The 12,197-nt window shown below is 47.7% G+C and overlaps 1 protein-coding gene across 4 annotated transcripts in view; it reads left to right on the top strand.

Annotated features, from left to right (window-relative positions):
- The window catches only part of LOC137426724 (serine/threonine-protein phosphatase 4 regulatory subunit 3), a 72,588-nt gene that overhangs the window by 37,361 nt on the left and 23,030 nt on the right, over positions 1-12,197 (top strand). The window lies entirely within an intron of this gene.

Genomic DNA, 12,197 nt, shown 5'->3' with positions numbered 1-12,197 from the left:
AACCTCGAAGACGACATCCTTGAAGAATTTAAGTTTATTAAGGTCCTCTACCTTCCAGCCAACACCACCCCTATCCTGCAGCCCATGGACCAGCAGGTGATTTCAAATTTCAAAAAGCTCTTCACCAAGCACCTGTTCCGGCGCTGCTTTGAGGTTACGGAGAGCACAAACCTCACCCTTCGAGAGTTCTGGAAGGATCACTACAATATCGTGACCTGCCTCAGAATTATCGACATGGCCTGGCAGGGTGTTACAAGGAGGACCTTAAACTCTGCATGGAAGAAGCTGTGGCCTGAGGTTGTGTCCGAAAGGAACTTTGAAGGATTCGAACCTGAAGTGTTAGTGGTGGAGGAGATTGTGTCCCTCGGAAAGTCCATGGGCCTGCAAGTGAATGAAGAAGACGTTAACGACCTCGTCGAGAAGCACAACGAGGAACTGACAACGGAGGAATTAAAGGAGCTACAGCAGCAGCAGAATACGGAGGTTTTGCAGGAAATTAACGCGGAGGAGCCAGAGGCGGAGGTGGTTATCGCTACAAGTGAGATTAAGGAAATGTTGGGAATGTGGGAGAAAATTTCAGAGTTTATTGAAAAGAAACACCCTGAAAAAGTTGCAACAGGTCGTGCGTTGGCGCTGTGTAACGACACTTGCCTCACTCATTTTCGAAACATTTTGAAAGGGAGGAAGAAACAAACCTCCTTGGACAGGTTTTTATTGAAACGCCCTGCAAGTGAAAGCGAGGAAAGTGTGGCGAAAAAGGCAAAAGTTATCTCCTCCACCTCCGCCAGCATCTTTGTCTGATCTTCAAGGTAAATACACTGAATAAAACCAGTTTATTTCTTTACATTCTCTTTTATTATGTACAGTATATACGAGGTCGTGCTTGTTTATACATTATTTGTTATTTATAAAGTACATTTTTCTTATTTAAAAACATGCAACAAAAAAAATTGGTGTGGTTTTTGTGGGGGCTGGAACGGATTAATAGCATTTCAATTCATTTTAATGGGGAAATTTAATTTGAGAAACGAGCAAATTGAGTTACGAGCTCGGTCACAGAACGAATTAAACTTGTAAGTCAAGGTTTCACTGTATATATATATATATACAGACTTGGCATTTAATATGGAATATTTTTTTGTGGGGGTGAGCTTACTTTTCAAGATGTCTTAGAACCAAAAGTTCATTGGAATTATGTTGAAATTATTCTAGATTTTGTTAATGTGACCTTTAAAAGAAACAAACACCACATTTGACATTTCGAAACAAATAAATTGATCCTTGAAAGTGATGTAAACTGATATCGAACTCAATTAATGGACAGTACTGTGTTAAACTTCTGTACGTTTTCCAGAAGTATCTCTTTATTTTGCACATTAGCAAAAAAATTTTTTAACAAAAACAAAAGTTAAATTACGACTGGGATTACCGACAGTAAAATTACAGTTCAGTACTTCGTGTAACCTGCACGAGCATTCAGGAGAGGCATGCTGTTCACGAGATTTGCCAAGGTTTGGACAGGAATCACTTGCCATGCAGTGACAATAGCCTGCTGCAATTCACGCACAGAGGTCGGCTGCTGGTCCAAGTGGTCGATTTGACGCGTTAATTCTGCCCACAAGTTCTCTATCGGATTCATATCTGGGGACATGGCAGGCCACTCCATATGCTCTACACCACAGTCAGCAAGAAAGTGTTGGACCATGCGAGCAGGATGAGGCCGTGCATTGTCATCTTGGAAGACAAAGTTTCCTCGAAAGGCTGCATGAGCAAATGGAAGCAATGTTTCTTACAGAATGGCCCTGTACTTCAACTGGTTCAGGTTTCCATTCAGAACAACCAGGTCAGTTTTGCCCCCTGCATGAAAAGCAGCCCAAACGGTCACCCCACCACCTCCAGCTTGGACTCTTGGCACTATACAATCTTTGTTGTAGGCTTCATGCACTTGTCTGCGCACTCGGACGTGGCCATCTTGACGATAGACCAGAAATCTAGACTCGTCACTGAAGGTCACGTGATTCCAGTGTCCTGGCTGCCATTGACGGTGCTCTCTGACCCACTGCAGTCGGTGCTGGCTGTGTTGTCTGGTCAGGCGTGGCTTTCTCAGGGGACGCCTGGCACGATAGCTTGCTTGAACCAGTCGTTGGTTGACTCGCCTTCTGGATACAGGCACATTTGTCAGTTGCTGCCACTCAGCCCTAAGCCGATTAGCTGACTTGGTACGGCCATTGCGGACTAACCGGTGCAGCTGGCGATCATCCCTCCTTGTGGTTCTGCGGGGACGTCCTGGCCTCGGTATTGGAGTAGGGACACCCCTCTGAGCATTTCGTTTCAGGATCTTTGACACCTGACCTTGAGTGATGCCATACTGCCGAGCAATAGCACGCTCTTTCATGCTGTAATTTCGTAAAGCCACCACTCCATGACAAACAGCATTGTCGAGTTGACGGACCATCTCCAGAGGAAGCGGCAATAACTTTTGGAGACGTGCAGCAGTTGTTTTCCACTAATACAGAACGCAACAACCCTTGTATACCCGACTGTGAAGCCAATCGTCAAATGCACCTGTCCGTACATTTTGCCACGCCACCTGTGATATAATCCTGTTGTTGACTTCTTGCTGCGACAGACAATCAGTCTGTCTGATTTTTATTGACTCGACAGACAATCAGAACATGGTTCTTTTAACAAATAAATCACCAAAGTGTAAAAGAAACTCACCAGATTGATATACTGAGTTAAGAAAGAAAACCCAAGTCAAGAAAAAAAAAAGAATCCATATTAAATGCCAAGTCTGTATATATATATATATAGTTGTATATACTATATATATACTATATATATATAGTATATATATAGTTGCGGATCTCTACGTCGGCCTTTTTCCCCTTAAGAAGGGGGGATGATTCCCCTTGTCCGCGACTGACCGACGTGAGTCCTGGGGGTCCCAATGCTCCTTCCGGTCAGGAGCAGCCAGGGTATTTGGTCTACAAAAAGTCCCAAGGACCTGAGTGCCACTCCTGACCGCGAAGCAGGGGAGGGACTCCCGCTCGAACCCCGGTTTTAGATGGTCTAGTTGCCGAGCGGTTTTAGCAACCCGAAGTTCAAGTCATTAACATTCACTAACCCGAGTCCGAAACGTTGGCCAAATCGTGCCACAGGTATTCAATTGGGAAAAGACAAGGACGACCGGACGGGCATGAAGAAGAAGAACGAAGGTAGGAAATAACAGGATTTATTACTACTATTATGTACACAATCAAAAAGAACCAAGGAGAAGGAAAGATACTAAAATAATTTACAGAAGGATGGAAGGACCAGAAGACACAGTGCAATTACTAGCTTATACTATGCAAACTTACTTACACCCCAGGACAAGACACACAAAACAGACGACAATCAGACTCACACGAATGGGGGATGAAGACAGGAATGATTGGCTGGAAAGAGAGGAAGGTTCAACTGGAACCGGAGCACGGTCGGGCCGGGAGTGAGCAGCCGCCGCCCCTTCTCGATCCGTTTCGCATGGCGCGTTCCTTCGCGGCCACGGTCGAAGCTGCCATCAAAGCCCAAAGCTGCGGTGGTTAGAGCTGCGGTGGTTCAAGCTCCGGTGGTTCAAGCGGCTGTGGTTCAAGCTGCGATGGTTCAAAGCTCATGGGAAATCCCTCTCTCATCTCCTGGGTCACGCAGCTCCCTTGGGGGGCGTTCCGCTTCGGGTTATATATGCCACACCCTCGAACCTTCGCGAACCTCCCCGATCGTTCTCTCTCCGCCCTCTCAAGCCAAACCCCTCGTCCTTGGTTGGTTAATCGGGGTTGGCTCACTCCTCCTTCCTATGACGAGGTGGAGACACACCTTTCTTCTCCGAACCGACCGCGTGCTCAATGGAGGCAAATGCAGTTGGTAAATGCAGTTGGCAATTGCTGACAAATGGGGAATTGAAAGGGAATCTAGATTATTTGAATTTGATGCAATGCAGTGGCAATTAATGGAAGACAGAGCCTTAAACTAATACACACAATAAGGAGATAACTATTTAGAAGGATATATGATTTGCTACGTGCATGTATATGGATTAACTAGGAGGACGACCTTTGACCTTTACACTACGGAGGGTGATATTTACAACAAGATTCATGACACTTACAACAATAAAAAAAAACACAGGATTCTCAAATCCGCAACACTGCACCCTCATCCTCTAGGCACGTGCTCGTGCCTATAAAACTTTAACCTTAGTGTGGCACGTAGGTGTAGTTCCCTCTACAATTAACCTGACCCTGAGTGTGACAGTTTTAAAACACAAATAAGTATGTCCCCCTGCTGCATTGCACCCTGCCTAACAGATTTACGACCACAGCTAACCGAATTGCGGAATGGTTTTCAAAACTATACATGAACGGTGGGGAGCATTATTTACAATTGACCCTAATGGTATTTACAAAACTAACCCAGGACCTGTGATTGTTCTTTTTGGGGGGGGGGGGGGGGGAGACAGCCTGCGCTGCATCGACGCACCAGCACCAAAAATCAGCACCATAAAGCACCAAAAAAAACGCACCAGTCAGTGCACAGTCACCTCAGTTCACACAAAATAAACAAACCCCTGCTGGTGGTCTTGCTCTTCGGCTCCCTCTCTGCTGGCCAATGTTCTTCCAGGTGTTGTCTTTCTTCATGTTCTTCTTGCTGGCGGCCTATTTGGACATAATAAAATGAAAAATGCACAAAGCATGTCCATCTTTATTTATGACCCACAGGGGCCGACTAGGGGTGGTTCACCTGTATGCCACGTTACCGAGGTCCGCCAGCAAGATCTCGGGCCATCATGGCCGGTTCCAGCAGAGGGGCCATGCCCCAACCCGTGGGGTCCATAAGTGGTGCTCAGCCACAGACATGTGGTCCATAAGTGGTGCATCGATGCAGGCAGCTGTGGTTGCGAGAGTTCGGGCACACAATGGTGGACTCCCGCACGCTCCCCTCGGTGCCCAGAGAGCACGATCCATGGGTCGGGGAAGGAAGACAGAGAGGGCAGGTGAGTGAGGGGTAAGGTCACAAGGGTACACATCAATAAGGCAATGCAAGGTGAGGTGCGTCTGGAGACTGAGCGGAGAAAAGCTCGTCCCTACCGTACGTCACCCCCCCTGTTACCTACTCCACCCTTGCCCTTACCACATATTTTCAACAATTTACACATTACAAATTCGTCCCTACTGTCTCGTCTTCCCCATATTTCCCCGATACCAAATTCGTCACCACAATCCCTCTAACCCAAAATTTGCCATCATCAATTCATCATCAATCCTCATAAGGAGGGAGAGATGGAACATCAGCACAATGTCACACCCACGTCATGATGCGTCTCACATTCCAAACATTTGCACAGAAAAATAAAAACAACAAACCACCGCATGGTGTGGAGCACCGTCGTTACCTCAGGTGAGTGGATGTAGATGGTGCAAGGAGAATTCCATCCTAACTATCCTCTAAATGATTTTAATACACTTTACACTACCCGGGGTCTTCCCTGCCAATCCATTGGCCATTTTACTCTATGCGGTTTTAAGAACCAAATTCCCATTGACCAAACTGTGGGTGCTTCATCAATTTGGGGTCTCACTCCCCCGATTCAACTCCCTGTGCCCTTGCACAATTTCAGGACTGGGTCGTGTGGCTCTCCCAGCAGGTCTACCCACCTGCACACCTCCGCCACTGCAGTTGCCTCCGAGCGTACCTGCTCCTTAGCCTAACCTATCTACCTGGGGAAGGCCCTCTGGCGCTCTCCCCACTCGGTGCCCTCTGGCACTGGGCTACCCGGGTCCGTCCTCCGGATCCTCGGGCCCCATCCACAACTCTAACGGCTCCCTGAGCCCACCTGCGGCCTCACCTGGCCGACATCCTCTCAGTGGTGGAGTGCCCATTCAACTACACACACTAACAGGCCACACGCCCAGCCATTTCCACGTCACTAATGCACGCATCCAAACACCATTCTTCCACCACGCACCACAGATGCCAATATCCAACCACAATTTACCTACTCCCTCTACCTAACTCTTAAACTACCCTCCCCGGGTATTCGTGATAGGGGTCCACTTTTCCCCCATTCACACCGTCGCACCATCCACTCCACTCCACAGTTTCCACCATACTCCCTCCACACCATCCATTCCATACTCCATATATTCCATACTCCATGTATTCCACACAACCATTCTCCATACACCTGTATTTGCACACCTGTGCAATCACTCCTACACCTGGTGCTTCCTGCACCCTCCTCCCTCCAGGACCATTTGCTCAACACAACACTCAATCACTATTACTCACTCATACACTGCTCAATACACTTTTGATCCTCAAACACACGGCATCATCTGATCTGACTACTCCCCTCTGAAACTCGCGCTTCCCCGTCGCCCCTTATATTATTGCGCTCCCTCGTTGTTATAATCCAACTACCCTCTCTATGTCCCCACTACCTGTCCAATGTTGCTACTTAAACTTACCGTTACCTATGGTCATTTCTAGGTCCCTATACATTATATCCTAACCCTCCATCGGCGAGCTTCCACTGCCATAAACCCCATAGCTAGTGCTCATGTGCCCCCGTTGTGAGGGATGGTGGATTTGCCATCCCACCACATCGGGCATCTTCCCCTATAAATTTTGCTCTCAAATTTCAACCAATCAAAATTTTCCAATCACAAATTCCCTATCCCTACCAAATGTCCTTTAACTCGAGCCTCGTGCGTCGTTACCTCATTAAAACTCGGCTTCGCAAAGCCGAGCAATGAATTCGGGTGGTTTGGTCGCCTGCAGGTTGAATCTGTCTGGCATTCGGTTCAAGGGGGAGGGTTTGGTCGGGCCGAGATTCCACGCACCATCTCGGCGCGGCACCTTGCGGTCCCCGGCCCGATGGCTCAATCTCCCCCGGTCGGAACCCCGCCCCCGCCAGGGGGCACCGTCCCGCTTCCTCCAACTTGTCCCTGAACCGGACCGGTCACCTTGCCCGACAAGGCCCGGACTTGACCGTGCAGGGCGGGGCCAAGCCCGAATCGGCAACGGCGCTTCTAAGAGAAGCGATGCAGCATCGATCCGCGCCGGGCCTAGCATCCAACAAAGCGCGCCGAGTGCTCGCGTCGGCTATCCGTCGCCCGAAACGCTGCCCCGTTTAACGTCGATGCCTTACTCGCATGCTCGCACGCATACGCGACCCTTTTCACACTCACCAAGCCCGGCGTTCCGGCACCTCCAGTGCATCCCACACACTCCGTCCATTCCACCACCGCACTCCCTGTTACACACCACACCTCTCGCGCACACCCATCGTTCGCACACTTCGTTCCACACCTCTCCTCCGTAACACTCACCATGGGCGTGCACTCTTGCATCCACCCACTAACGCGCTCTGATGTGCCCTCCCGCACACGCGCCACCACTAAATCAGGTGTGCACTCTCGCACACGTTCGACCATTCCAGGGGTGCATTCTCGCACACTCTTGCCGTTCATCCCATACGTGCATCCTCGCACCCGCTCCACCACCAACTCACTCCCCGAGTCACTCTCACCCTCGCACGTACACTCCGTATCGCTCTCACTCTCTGTGTCACACTCCGTACCCTTTATAACACGCTCACTCTTTGACGCACACTTTTTCCTCACACGCGTGCCATTCGCTTTAACACAACACACAAAGGACCTTCCACGAACGCCCGGGTGCTTTCGCGATCCCAAGCGCACGACAATTCTCTTCGCGCCGAACACTCTGCCGAAAAACCTCTTAGCGCCATACACAGCACGACTCACCTTTGGGATCCTCTTCGCCACGTGCACCTGCAAATCTTTATAAGGATTAGCAAGTACGGCATCAGGATGTGAACTTAGACTTTGTGCACAATCCATTTCTCCCTCCAACTGGTGCTTTTTAAATTCTGCCGGCTCTACAAGCCCGATTTTAACTATTTCTTTTTCTTTAACGACCTTTGGCTTGAATAAAATTCCCTCTACCTCAGCGGTCGCTGGCTGCCCCATACCCCGGGTCGCGATCTCTATACCCGTCATTTTACCCGTGCTTTTCTCCACTTCGCCCAACCAGCGCTTCTTGACCCGCTTTACCTCGTCGTGCACCCTCGGGACCCCCTCGCCCGACATGCGATCCATGGTCTCCCCACATTTTCGTGCGCTCTCCCCACATTTTTGTATGCGGTCACCCATTCTATCCCCAACTTTACCGATTTGCTCCATTTTCCCATGTCCGTTTTTAATCCCCCGATTTGATTTTCCAATCGCTCCCCCATTCTGCTTTCCAATCCTTCAATTTGGCTTCCCATTTTTTCGGTCAATTCACACCTGCTCCCCCTTACCTCATCCCTTATTTCTTTCATTTCCCTGCTTCTTTTTTCGTTGTCGCACTTCGACTCCGCCATATATTCACTGAACCGTGCCATGAACTGCTGCATGTCAAAGCCCGCTGGTACAGCGGGCTCGGCTACCGCGCGCTCGTGCGAGGCGCCGCCATCTTGTGCACCTGCAACCCCCTCAACCACATCACCATTGCTCTCCTCTTCCATTATTACTCCCACCTCCTCCCTGGGGTCCTGGGTTGATTATAACCCCCCTAACTCTACCCCCACCGGCATCCGGTCGCCTTGACCATCCATGGCACGATTTTAAATTTGGATGCTAAAGAAAAATGTGGGCCACTCGTAATTTGAGCGCGCTAAGCGCGCTTCAGGTCCGAATCCCGCTCCTGACACCAATTTGTTGCGGATCTCTACGTCGGCCTTTTTCCCCTTAAGAAGGGGGGATTAATCCCCTTGTCCGCGACTGACCGACGTGAGTCCTGGGGGTCCCAACGCTCCTTCCGGTCGGGAGCAGCCAGGGTATTTGGTCTACAAAAAGTCCCAAGGACCTGAGTGCCACTCCTGACCGCGAAGCAGGGGAGGGACTCCCGCTCGAACCCCGGTTTTAGATGGTCTAGTTGCCGAGCGGTTTTAGCAACCCGAAGTTCGAGTCATTAACATTCACGAACCCGATTCCGAAACGTTGGCCAAATCGTGCCACAGGTATTCAATTGGGAAAAGACAAGGACGACCGGACGAGCATGAAGAAGAAGAACGAAGGTAGGAAATAACAGGATTTATTACTACTATTATGTACACAGTCAAAAAGAACCAAGGAGAAGGAAAGATACGAAAATAATTTACAGAAGGATGGAAGGACCAGAAGACACAGTGCAATTACTAGCTTATACTATGCAAACTTACTTACACCCCAGGACAAGACACACAAAACAGACGACAATCAGACTCACACGAATGGGGGATGAAGGCAGGAACGATTGGCTGGAAGGAGAGGAAGGTTCAACTGGAACCGGAGCATGGTCGGGCTGGGAGTGAGCAGCCGCCGCCCCTTCTCGATCCGCTTCGCACGGCACTTTCCTTCGCGGCCACGGTCGAAGCTGCCGTCAAAGCCCAAAGCTGCGGTGGTTAGAGCTGCGGTGGTTCAAGCTCCGGTGGTTCAAGTGGCTGTGGTTCAAGCTGCGATGGTTCAAAGCTCATGGGAAATCCCTCTCATCTCCTGGGTCACGCAGCTCCCTTGGGGGGCGTTCCGCTTCGGGTTATATATGCCACACCCTCGAACCTTCGCGAACCTCCCCGATCGTTCTCTCTCCGCCCTCTCAAGCCAAACCCCTCGTCCTTGGTTGGTTAATCGGGGTTGGCTCACTCCTCCTTCCTATGACGAGGTGGAGACACGCCTTTCTTCTCCGAACCGACCGCGTGCTCAAAGGAGGCAAATGCAGTTGGTAAATGCAGTTGGCAATTGCTGACAAATGGGGAATTGAAAGGGAATCTAGGTTATTTGAATTTGATGCAATGCAGTGGCAATTAATGGAAGACAGAGCCTTAAACTAATACACACAATAAGGAGATAACTATTGAGAAGGATGTATGATTTGCTACGTGCATGTATATGGATTAACTAGGAGGACGACCTTTGACCTTTACACTACGGAGGGTGATATTTACAACAAGATTCATGACACTTACAACAATAAAAAAAAACACAGGGTTCTCAAATCCGCAACTATATATATATATATATATATATATATATATATATATATATATATATATATATATATATATATATATATATATATATATATATATATATACAGTATATATATATATATATATATATATATATATATATATATATATATATATATATATATATATATATATATATATATATATATATATATATATATATATATATATATATATGGTATCTGTAATCTGGTTCTCCAACCTAATGAGCGGACAACATGACGTCATCGCCATGCATGTCCACGTGTGGCAGGCGGTGCTTATCGCTCCCAGCAAGGTGCAGCAGCAGCTGTATGGGACACCTTGCTGGCGGTTCTCCACTGATGATATGAAGGTCGCATAGTGACTGATATATATATATATATATATATATATATATATATATATATATATACATATATATATATATATATATATATATACATATATACATATATATATATATATATACATATATACATATATATATATATACATATATACATATATACATATACATATATACATATATATATATACATATATATATATATATATATACATATATATATATATATATAATATATATATATTGTTACGGAATCCAACGTCGGCCTTCCCCACTTACCAAGGGGGGCTTAGTCCCCTCGCTTATATGACTGACCGACATGGTCCTGGGGGGTATGACGCCACGGCCGGTCGACGCTGGGTAGGGTATTAGGTCTAAACCGTCCTATGACCTATTAAAATACCAGCGCTCCCCGACACGCGAGGAAATACTCCCCCGCTCACGGTCGCAGCCTAATGGATTAGTTGCGCCGAGCGAAGCGGACTGCACCGTGAGCCGGTTACCAATGACTAGACCCGATTTATTCGTTGGCCGAATCGCGCCGCGTACATCCAATTGGGAAACCTCTAGAGCGATCGAATGAGAAGAAGAAGAAGAAGACGTATGGAGGAATAACAGGATTTATTAATTATTTACACAAGCCAAAGCAAAAAGAGCAGTCAAGGTTATATACAGGGAAATGGAAGGAGCAGGAGACGCAGTGAAATCATTAGCTTACCTATTAACAGTCTTAATTAATAAACCCCAGGACAACGTGTACGACAGACGAACATTCACACTTACATGGGGAAATGATGGCAGGAACGAATCGCTGGAGGTGGATGGCTTGGCGGAGAGGAAGGTTCAGCGGGGATCGGTCGGGCTGGAAGCAGACAGCCGCCGTCAAGATTCGAGCTGCGATCGTCAAACCGCCGCGGTTCCAAACTGCGCAGCGAAGCTCCTCCTGTGCACCGTGCGCTCTCCAAAGCTGCTCTGGTCTCTCTCACGTTCCTCCACTCGGGCTTGCCAGTTCGCTTCTCTTTTTCTCTACTATTAAACCTCGCGCGAACCCTTTTATTCATGCTTTTGGGATCAACCCACACGCCGTTGGAAACGCCCCTCGGTGAGCTCCCCTCGGCCCTGATTGGTCGCGAGGGCTCACCGATCCCGCCCCCTTGATGAGGCGTTGGCAAAGCCACACCTTGTTCCTCGCGTGGGGCTGACTCCTCCCCCCCCACCCCCCCCCCCCCCCGATGACGAGGCGGGGGCCACACCCTTCTTCCCCGATTTTCACCACGTGCGCAATGGCGGTGATGCAGCAAAGTGGCTGTTGGAGTTTGCAGCAAAGTGGTTAATCTGGCATGTTGAGGATGGGACCTATCCTTATTTAATTCGGTGCAATGGAGAGTCAAACTATTGGGAAACACAGCCTTAAACTACATAGAATAAGGGAATAACTATTTAAAAGGATATATGGTGCCCTGCATGTAGGTTTATGGAATTAACTAAGAGGACGAGATTCGACCTTTCTTTACATTACGGAGGGTGACATTTACACACAACAAAACCATAATTCTCACATTCTTTACTTTCTCAAATTCGTTACTATATATATATATATATATATATATATATATATATATATATATATATATATATATATATATATATATATATATATATATATATATACAGGCTTGGCATTTAATATGGAATATATTTTTTTTCTTGACTTGGGTTTACTTTCTTAACTCAGTATATCAATCTGGTGAGTTT

This window comes from Myxine glutinosa, chromosome 5 (assembly GCF_964187855.1).
Source record: "Myxine glutinosa chromosome 5, kmMyxGlut1.1, whole genome shotgun sequence".
In the NCBI taxonomy this organism is placed as follows: Eukaryota; Metazoa; Chordata; class Myxini; order Myxiniformes; family Myxinidae; genus Myxine; species Myxine glutinosa.
Note: the sequence above shows the minus strand (reverse complement) of the source record. Positions and strands in the feature narration are given on the sequence as shown.